Source organism: Rhopalosiphum padi, chromosome 1 (genome assembly GCF_020882245.1).
Source record: "Rhopalosiphum padi isolate XX-2018 chromosome 1, ASM2088224v1, whole genome shotgun sequence".
Taxonomy (NCBI): domain Eukaryota; kingdom Metazoa; phylum Arthropoda; class Insecta; order Hemiptera; family Aphididae; genus Rhopalosiphum; species Rhopalosiphum padi.
The window spans coordinates 59,353,754-59,365,789 of NC_083597.1; the positions used below are offsets into that span (position 1 = coordinate 59,353,754).

At 25.9% G+C, this 12,036-nt stretch overlaps 1 protein-coding gene across 7 annotated transcripts in view; it reads left to right on the forward strand.

Moving 5' to 3' along the window:
• The window catches only part of LOC132917409 (junctional adhesion molecule A-like), a 285,049-nt gene that overhangs the window by 51,162 nt on the left and 221,851 nt on the right, over nucleotides 1-12,036 (forward strand). For 6 of the 7 annotated variants that reach the window (XM_060978136.1, XM_060978133.1, XM_060978135.1 and 3 more), the window contains one exon: nucleotides 6,872-6,915. The exons of the other annotated variant lie outside the window; for it this stretch is intronic. The gene's annotated coding sequence lies outside the window, so the exon portion shown is untranslated. The remainder of the gene's footprint in view (nucleotides 1-6,871; nucleotides 6,916-12,036) is intronic. 7 annotated transcript variants of the gene reach the window in all.

The window sequence follows — 12,036 nt, forward strand, 5'->3', positions numbered from 1 at the left end:
TAAAATAAATATTAATATTACATGTACAGAACAATATACGTATTAAGATAAGTAGACAATTTAAATATATTTCATATTTAATTTATAATTCAATAATGATTGAGTAGGTATGTGTATTTATTTTTAATATAATTAACTAAAATTAGTTTTTTTCCAATCAAATTTATTATTAGGTATATTATGTTTTAATTTTATTTTTTTTAGTTGGGAGGTAAAATTTTTAAATGTTTACTTTTAACTGAAGACGAAAGATGAATTTAATTACAACTCTATAATACTTTATTATAAAATGTTTCCTTCTCTATAACTTCTCAACACTCATTCTTATGCCGAACTTCAGACGTTTGATTTTTTATTAACGAGGCATCGGGGGCGGGGAGAGGGGAGGGTGTGATATATTTATTATTAAACGAGTAGCATTATAGAATATATGTATTTACTTATATATTACTCATCAATTTATAATCAAATACAGCACAAAAGCCAAAAGCATTTTGAGATTCAAAACATCAAAACAAACTTATTCACTATAGTTTTATATTATATTCACTATTTAACTCTTCAAGAAAAAAATTAACATGTTAGTGTGAAAACTAAATAATTAAATTTTATTGATATTTGATTTTAGTAAAAACATTATAAAAAAAAAATTAAATTCATCGTTACTAAATAAATATTATATAATATTTATTTTAATAAATAATTTTGAAAATAGTTTTTAAATATATTAAGATCTATTAATTATAGTATTATTATAATATAAGTTTCTAAACACAAACTATATAAAAATACAATATTATATTTTGTAGTTCTGAGCTTCTGATGATGATAATATGAATAAAGTAGTAGATTTTGAACATTTTAAAATTCAGTGTCAAAACGATTATGTATATTTTTTAGACAATGGATTATGCAAAGTAGTATAGCTGATGAGATTAAAATATCGTCTCAATAAATCACATACAGCCAATAATCTTTGCAATTAAATAATAATTAGAATGAAAATTGACCAGCATAATTGATTGGAGAAACAGCGATTACCTTCCATTTAAATAATTGGTTTTCCAATTACGAACAGCTGATAAATCACTGACCACAAATTGGTATCTTTAAAAATAAATTTAATGCAATCAAAAGATCGGATTCTGGTAAAAAAAAAAAATGAAACATGTTGATAATTTAATTACTATCAAATTGTTAACATTTTTATTAAATCAATATGCACATTTCATTTTATAAAATGAAAAACGCATTGTATTGCAAGAATTATGGACGTGTTAAAAAGTTTGAAACGCTTTAGTTTGTTTATATATGAGTAACTTATGTACATAATATTTAGTTTTATACAATTAAACAAGATCAACTTTAGTTTTGAACATATTAAACCATATTGTACATGTATACCTCAATGGGTTTTTGTTTCACCACGATATATACCTACTTCATAATAATTATGTTTGTCACGATAAATCGATCTAACTCAAAAGATTACAATATTATCGTGTTGAAAAATTAATTACGTTAGTTTACAGAATCTGACTTGTATTTAAAAAAAAAAAAAACAATAATAATAACCATTAATCAGTTACATAATATGTAGTATTTTCATAAGTGCTGTACAAACTCTATAAATCATGTTACTAAAAAATGGATCTAAGATAATATAACGTAATTTATGTGTCGAATGAAAGTTTATTATTTATCGGTTTAGTACTGGCTGTTTTAATGCTCCGGTAATAAACAGTAATAAATATAACATGTTATTATATTATATTGTTGTTTTACCGGAATATTTTGCTAAATAATTCAGAATAACATATTGATTTTTGTTTTCACTCAGAGTACGAAAAACAAACAAAACTTATCAAAAATCGGGGATGTGAACGATTAAACAATATTTGAATACGACGGAACGGGTGCACACTTTGCACCTGGTGTATCGCCATCGCATTAAAACGAAAACCCGTGTTACACTACGCGTGTTTATCACGAAAACAAACAATAACAAACATTCTTTAGTATACTATTATTTTTATCTACCAAGTTATTATTTCTCCAGTTTTCGACGCACTACACGTCGTCTGCATATTTAATATGTAATGTCGGCATCACGTATGTACACACACACACACACATACACGGGGGGGGGAGAGCGTACCCTGCTTGTACAATGTGATAGCTGATAGGTTATATTATGTACGTTTCTACTCGTGTACGTATAGTATATAATTTCTAGTGAAGCCGAGTTTTAGCTTTGTCTGCGGTTTTTTTGTCATCTCGCCAGGAAAGTACGGACATTTATATTACTCTCACCCTCGTCACGTGTTCTAAACACACGCACACACACTCAAAAAAGGACACATACCGATATAATATAAGCGTATATGTCTGTATGACGTGTTGGGTTTTTTTTTATTTTTTTTTTAAATCGTATAACTACTGCGTTTGGTGATCGCGAGTAAAATATCGGCTGGAAATATAATAACTGTTGGCGCGATAAATAACGTGCTGGCGGCAGAGCAGCAGCAGCAGTTCTGTACGGCCACGGATAGACGGGCGAGCACGAGCGCCCAACTCGGAGGATCGCGGGGTCTTGGACGAGTCAAACGTGTCGGGGGGTAGGTCGGGGGTGAATTTTCGGCAAATTCCGTACAGCACACCGTTACGCGCGACGCGTATATCGCGGTAGTCGCTCTGCCCACCGCGACCGGGTACTTTATGAGTGGTTGTCCCGAGTCCGGGATTGTAAATCGGAATCCGGGCGGTGTTTTTCATCTTTCCACCGGTATTTCATAAATTACGACGACCGGGTCTGGCACAAGCGTGTATACATACCACTAAACTCGTGTCCCGAAGAAATGATATATTGCGACCAGTTTTTTGTCACACGTTTTATTGGATAAGTACCTCTGCGTGTCCTCTGAAAGGATTCGTCCGGGCGATTACTTTTGTGTGCGGCTACCCCTTGCCACCCCCTTTGCTCCTGGCCCACTACCGTTCGGTGTCGCACAGGCAGTATTGACGGTCGTGACCGGCTAGTGGGCGGTAGAAAGGAACGTCTGCGCTCGCCGAAATCCCAGTCTCAGGTGTTTTTCCGAATGGCCGAGGTCCTCACGTATAAACGACGACGCCACTCATGCGTGTCGTTTAAAATACGCTATATACATCACTTATGCGGCACACCCTATTCGGTTCAAGGTCTAAATAATAATAATAATATACGATCGCCTGAGTTCTCCCAATTTTCCACCGATACGCCGCTGAAAAAACGCTCGATCGTCGGGTATTTTAAATAAAATGCAATGCCTTTATGATCAATCCGCCCCGAGGATGAAAAACAATACGCTATTATTATTATTATTATTATTATTATTATTATCCTTATTATTTTGTATGCATGCTTTGTAATAATAAAAGACGCACACGTGATCTTGCGTATCGACCAGCGCATAACAATAAAAATAAAAATAAATCGTCAGGTAAAATATCGTATATTTTCATTGTCGGTCGAAATACTTTAGAAATACGATTAAAACGATGTATAAAAATAAAAATGTTTACTCGTAAGATTTGAATATTGTGTTTATAATAATGTTGCAGAAAATAGTACCGTGTATTTGGTTCGATCACCGTTGTAAATGTAAAATAATAATATATGCAAACCGTTACGGTAATACCGTAATGTGAACGTACACGCGGTATATAATATTATTGTTATTATGTCATGCGGCAACATTAGTAAATAATACTATAATATGATGCGATGTACTTATGCATTGAAATTTAATGCAAAACAATTTTAAACTGACAGATTTTATGAAGATTATTGAAATTTATAGTTACCTCGTAATGTACATTAGATTTGTGTATTGTCATTATAATGTCTAAATCGATATTAATTTAAATATCAGACAGCTAATAGTATAATGTTTAGTTTTTTACTATTTACTCGTTAATATCAAATAGTGAAGATCAATAATATTCATGAATGGAACAATGTAAATTACATACTTATATTTAACTGTTGTTCAACAGATGTAACGATTTTTGTTAAGTATAAATTGGGTCTGAAAATAAATTCAATCTGAATAAATTGCAGAAAACTTATTTTTACTTATAAAATAATACCATGGTACGAATTATGTCTAGTTTTATTCAATAAGTGTTTTTTTTTTTAAGTATTTGAGACAAATATTTTATGAGAATAATAACAATATATTCGACTCACAATAATTAAATTCTCCATTATTTATTAATCTTCAAAATATAATAATTCTAATATAAGCTCTATAGATCCTATAATACGATACGATATTTCACGGTACACGCATGATGTATATGATAATAATTTATTATCAATATCGATTAAAAAGTAATAATATTATATCAATATGCTAATAAATTCATAAATTATAATAAGAGGTTGAATGTCCACGAGGTGTTAATACATAATACATTATACATCTATTAATATGCAAATGCGGATTCACTATAAACATAGTAATGATATCATGATAATATATTATTATTGCGACTAGAAGCCAATATTGCAATCATGAAAATTGACGAAAAATACTTCGAATAATATTGTTACGTTAATCTTTAATAACTGCAATGATTGTATGAAATAAGGTATACGATAGTATTAGTCTACTACGATCATTTAAATATTGATTGGTGGTAAAAAGATTAATACTTTATTTCTGTAATTTTTCAATTTACTGTTTCGTAAATCGATTATTTATTTTTTTTTATTATAACTATTCCTTTTTTAAATAGAATAATTGCATTTAATATTGCCGCTGAGAGGCTTACGGAACGGAGAATGTTGATATTGTTATGTCGAATACACTGATAGCTATTGTAGTCTTATATTGAACTCGGGATGGAATACAAATTAAAATTGCATTTTCCTAGAACACCTTAATTGGTATTAAAACTGTCGGTGCCACAGCAACGCTTGTGTACCCGTCCCGTCACTCGATTCGGTACGAAAAAGATCCGCCGACGGGTCTAACCGTCTATAAGATTCGGATAAAATTAACGGTTCGTTTTTAATGAATTTTCACCCTGAATTTTAAATGATATCGAAACTCCGACCACTTAATACTTAAGTACAGATGTGTTGTACCGTGAAATTCTTTTGTAAGACGTTAATTGTTGAAACGATAGTGCGATGACAGGTGTCGTGACAGTCAGCTCATCCGGTCATCACAAACAATTTTAATAAAACAACCACAAACACGACTTATTAAAACCTCGGGAAAAAATAAAGGTAATTGAAGGTAATGAAGGTAAATTGTTACCAAAATCCGATGCCCAGAAATAATGGACAAAAGATAACGAAAATATTATAATAAATTAAAGGCCAGAACAGTTATTAACAAATTCTTTTACTTAATTTATTACATGCGTATAAGTTATATCAAGAACGTATCTAATGTTTTCAATACAACGAAGTTGTATTATTTACAAACAAATGCCATATTTTCACTTTTATCTTTATAATCTAAATATGTATAGTTCATAATAAAGGTTTTTAATATAAAGGAAAAATATAAAAAATTGAATCAGTTAATGCTTGATGTAATAAAAATAAGTTGAAACTCCCCCGATAAGAAATTTCAAAGATGAACGTATACTATTATAACGAAGCCAAACAGACAAATCGTTTTGCTGATTTAAGGTTTTAAATGTATTTCAAATTTCAATTCAATATTATATCATTGCAAACTAAAATATATTCTGAACGGAAACTTTGTTTCATCCCCAAAAAAAACATTATAAATAATTGGTATTAGTATGGTTTATAAGATAATATATATATTATTTATTTTTATATAACACAGTTAAATGAATCAATATATCGAAGATATTTTGTAATTAATAATATTTATAGCATCATAAACGTATGTGTTATTATTATTCATTGATAGGTCATAATCACGTATTAACAATTTTAGAAAATTAACACTTTTAGTTATTTCAATATTTTGTAAAACGTTTAATATTACCGCAACTCATATCAATACATTTTGTAAAAAAAAAAATTAAAATAAAATAAAATGTAAAAGTAATTGAAAGACAAAAAAAGTGTTTTTCTAAATATCTAATAACATACAATTAAATTGAATAATAATTATGTTCCGTTAAACATAAAGATTGTTCGAAAATTACAACTCAGTTAGACTATAAAGTTTATAATAAAATTTCTCAAAACGTATAATAAATGATAATTGTATGAAACAAATGAATATATATTTATATATATTATATCTATGTATATTATACTCGAAATTGGATAACAATAAAAATGTTTACATTATTTTAGAGCAATTAAGTAAGATTTTTATACCGTAACTAATTGTAAAAGAGTAACATACCTATAAACTATGTTATTCGTAGAAAAACGGTTGTGGTAAAAATATGATGCGTTTTGTAATTTTAGACGTTGTAAATAGTGGAAAAGGAGGACATTGATTTTATATCAAAATGTTTTTCTTTCGTAAAACACTTTTGATGTAGTACAGAACAACAAAAATATATACGCATCATAGCTACATATTATAAATCACACTTTAAAACGGAAATTTATTGAACATCCTAAGAGCGAATGGTAAATTAATATTATTATTCAAGGCGGCTGTACATTTTTGACAAAATAACACCATGTTTTGTAAAACATTTTCCGTTTAGGCGTTTAGGATCGTCGTACAAACTATAACTATAATGCACCGTTTTAAGCTCCGAAAAGAGTATAGGTAGACGAGTGCCTGACATAAAAATGCCTAACAGTGATGGTATTTGTATTTTAATTAGTTGCAAAACTCAATAAAATGCATAAATAACGTTTTATATTTTTTTGTTTCAGGTTAATATCAGAAACATTCCAAATCAATTTCGACAGTTCATTTAGTAAGTGATTTTGTGCATGTAAATAGAATAAATATTGATAAATAAAAAAAAAAAAAGGAAAATGAAAATATTTAATTTTGAATTATTTTACTCTTATTAACCAAGTATTATAATCCACAATTCCATTTTTACCAATGTTATCGAAAAAATAATTTTTTTGATTTTCCTTTATTTTATATTGTTATCGAACGATAAACAAAAACAAATGCCTCAAGCTAAACACCATACTAAGTATAATATATATGAAATTAAATTCCTATCATTATTTTCATTATTATTTTAACTTCCATTAAGCAAAGTGTTTTGTTTTTATAAGAGTTTGGAACGTTTCAAAATAAATCAGTTCATAACGAAACGTTTCATTTAAAAAATTAATACAATTTTACCAATTGTAGTAACCTTAATACAAAATAATTATAATTAAAAATTCTGTCATAACTGTATTGTGTTTGATGATATTTAAATAGTGATATAACTATCAACTAGATTATAAATAAAGATAATTTTTATGATAACAACAATAATTTCTATCTCAGTATTTTTATATTATTGATTCATTATTTATGTGAGAATAATAAAAAAATACCAACAAATTAGTTTAAAAACAATTATGGTTTATGATATTATTATGATAATAAACGTATCAGGTGTCCTTTGTAAAACTTTGTTTTTGTTGGTTAACGACATTGTGGATTTTAACCTTCGAAATTATTATCTTATACATGGTTTATTAATAATTATTTATAAACGCAAAATAGTATTATATGAAAACATATTTTATACCATATGGTGTGGTATTATAAAAAACTTTTTTTAATTTTCTACGTTTTTATTGATAATTGGAAAAAAAATGTGAAATTTTAGAAAACCCTAGTTCTTATAGTTTCACATAAATATTTTAAAACCATATTATTTAAATTGTATTATACTGAATACCTATTATTTATATTTGAAAATAAACCGAATTACATTTATCTAAATATTATAAATACCTTTTAATATAATACATATTATATAAATACAGTATACATAAATTAGTACACCTTAAATGGTAGTTAATAGCTATGCAATATGCATAATAATAATTATTAATAGATGGCAAGTAATAACGTGTCTAAAATATTTTCTTTAAATATTTCAGTCAAAATAATATTATTATGTATATAAAAATAAAATATATAACTGCCGTTTTAATAAAATAAACGCTAGATATTGATTTGTTAAAAAAATAAAATAAATAAAACGCATATTATTCATATCACTCATTTAAAATGTATAAATAATAGTTTTTGGAGATAATAAAACGCGAATCATCATATTATCAAGTGTTATTTTTGTTGATTATTAATCTGTATTAAAAAAAAAAATCTAAAATAACGTGTAATGTTGTGTTATGATATAATCATTACTAGTTCATCAAATATGATTTTGTTCGTAACATTAAAAAAAAAATGTTGGTTTTTTTCAATAAACCGAGTACTATACCTCTTACCTTAATTATAATAACGTTTAAAAACATCTAATAATATATTTTATATTTATGGTGTTAAGACCAAAATGCTAACCGAGATAATATAAAATAAAAAAAATTATAATTTTAAACGATATACTCTTTTTCATTCGAAAATCTATTAGCTAAACCATTGAAAATCAAATCATTTGAATAATTAATCTTTATTTATAATTCAAAAAACAACCTGTAGTTGTGCTGTTTATAAATACTGTAGTTTATTTGTAATTTCATTTCTGAAATTATTTTAATTAATATTAAAATAAGTTATACAAAAATATCACTCGTCTTAAATTAAATTAATCTTACAATCGGAAAAATGTGGATATAATTAATGCTACCTAATCACGAATGGTATTTTCTATATTGTTTAAAAATCGTTATGTTTTTAATTAATTAATATACAACTCAGTTTTAAAATGTTTATACAAAATTGTAATCGAGTTTTAGAAATATATGTAAACATCTTTGTCCAAAATATGTTTTAGATGCACAAAATATCAAACCAATAGTTATTAGGATTTGCCATTTTGACATGGTTCTTATTATCCATGTATTTTGTTTTTATAATAGCTTACTACAACGGTTAAATCTATTTTAGTTGGCCGGCGTGGAATATATGCAATTTCGGTACATCAGTGTGTAGGTGTTATTTTATCTGGTATTTTTTTTTTTTTTTTGTAAGCTAAATTAATAAAATTAGTACTTGGATATTATTTTCTTTATGACGACGACGTACAATATACTCTAGTGAACATGCATTACTTCTATTTAAAAGAAAATTACGATATAGTTGTGGATTTCAAATAACACCACAGACGAACAACCATTTTCATTAAACCACGGTTATGTTTTTATAACACCATTTTTATTCAGCTAAAGATTTACTCGTTTGATAATTTGAATTGCCCTTTTAACGTAAATTGAAATAAAAAATGAAATTTTGAATTGAAATTTTATTTTTTTATTTTTTTTTTATGCGCCTGTGTTTCCAAGGCGTTTGAAATGAGTCAACACACCTGAACCAACATTCACAAGACTACTGCATATAAATATGTTGATCATAATATTTAATTTCCTATTTGTGAGCAAATTTACTGCATAATAAATGTGATTCGAAGAATGGGAAATGTATGCACGATATTAGAGCTAAAATCAATTTTTAACGAAAAAGTGAAATATTTTGTTCCACTTTACTCTAAATAATATGAAGTTTGGGCTATATATATATATTTTTTTTTTTATTTCAAAACTTGCCATAACGACATTTGTTTTATTTATTTCATCAAACATATTTGCATGTCATCTTCAAACAATCACATTTCAGTAAATATGCGTGTTGTTGACGCTAGATATTTAAATATTTACACTATAGAGAACAACACCAATATCACAAAGTCAGTATATAAGTACTCCAGCAAATCTTTTAATATATTACTTCATAATCGGTTACAAATCATTTTCACTTGACACCTTTGCAGTGACACTATTCATTAAGCTTAAAAATTTCAAACAATAAACACAATGTCTGTAACTATGCGGTAGCTTGTGTTCGATACTAGGATAAACCAATTTGATACAAGTCGGGAAGACAATATAAATTGTTGGGTGAGGCGATTTTGGTGTGAATGCATTATAGTAAACTTAAAAATTTGATTTCTTTTTAATAAACAATAAAATATGAATAGCTATTTGAACAAAAATATCTACACATTTTTATAATCATCGTATTTTTTTTTTTTTTTTGTAGCAATAGTAGTATAACGGCCACGATTGATAAACTATAATAATTGCTTATATTATTTTTCTTATAATATAATATATACATTTTCAACCTTATTTGATTATAATTTATTAATATGAGATTACTTAAATACTCGTATAATTAAAAAAATTAGAATTTAATAATCAATTTAATTATTTAATGATACACGTGATATTTATAAGCTAATAATTGTTGAATAATAATAATAATAATAATATGCACCTCAATAATTATAACTTATTTATAAATTCAATTTACTTTTCAAAATAACAAAAAAAAAATATTTTTCTCTGCAAAACAAAATTCAATTTTTCAGTGTCAAATAATAAAAATATCTTGATTTTTTTATAGCTTGTGAGATATTATAATGCTGTCACGTAATTTAATACTATACACATTTGAAAAATCGAAACTATAAGACATAATAATCTCCCTGGAGAATTGAATAGGCTCAAACTACGTCAGTTGCATTTTATTAACGTTCAATAAATGAATAATAAAAATTGAAACTCATCATCATTTTTCTATATATTTTTTTTCTAAATTTAACTTAAAATTAAATAATTATTCATTAAAATATAAAAATGTTTGTTTGTAGAAATCTTTATAAATATTTTTATAACTATTTTGGTTTGATACTATTGTTAACACAAGTAAACATAAGTTTCCGTATGAATTATTCTTTAAATATACTGTCATACTTAATGTATTTATTTTTTATTCATCTTGAATAATTTAGGCCTCAACAACTAGGACATTATCAATTTATACATAAAATGTTCATAAAATATTTATGATATTAACATTTAGAGTAACAAAATATAAAATCAGAATTGCAAATTTAAAATATTGTAACATATTTATAATACAGTTATCGATCATTCGCTTAAAATAGTAATAAAAATAATTTTATTAATAAATTATAATTCATTGTTGATAACAATCTAAAGTGTATTAATTATTTTAATTTAAATAAAAGTTGAAAAAATAAATGGTATTATACTTTTATTTTCCATTATTGGACGTAGATTTTCTATAAAAACTGATTTATTTCGAGTTCCTAGTTACTAATTAGTAATTGATATGTATGTATTATATTATTGACAATTTTAACTTGGTTTTTACAAAAGTAATTATCAAAAGCTACACCTTAAATATATTGATTTTTCCATGAACAATTTATAAATTATAACAATATGAAAATTTTATAATTATCAAAAAAAGAAAAATCACACAATTTTACAATAATTATAATAAATGCCTCCAAAATTCTATCACTTACTCAGTTTCAAGAATGATGAAATTTGATGAATTCAACTAGAATTATTATTATTTTCATATTACATTTTTTATATAAAGTTTAAAAAGATATAAAAATATTATCTCTAAAAAAAAAAAAAAATGGTTAAATAAAACATTTTTTTGACAATATTTAAATACTTGGAGTAAGTTTAATAATATTCTTATGAACTAGGAAAACATTTTTGGCTTATCAATAAAATCTCAGTAAATTAAATCAGAATATTAAGGTATTATTCAATTTAAATGCTATTAGGAGAATAAATTCCACCATTGATAATATAATTAGTACACTTTTGTAAGACATCGGAACAATTTAAAATTTTATTCACCAATAAAAGTTGATGGGGAAAGTTGTAACTACAAAATGTTAATGTTTATTTTATATTTTTGGAAAGTTTACTTTATACATGATGTATTTTATTGGTATTGCTTTTTTTTTTGTCAAATAACTTTTGTAATTATTTTACAAGAGAAACGAAGATTTCATTGTTTCGAATGAAGAGCACTTTTTCATTAATGTATAAATCAAGCGTTCTATAAGTTT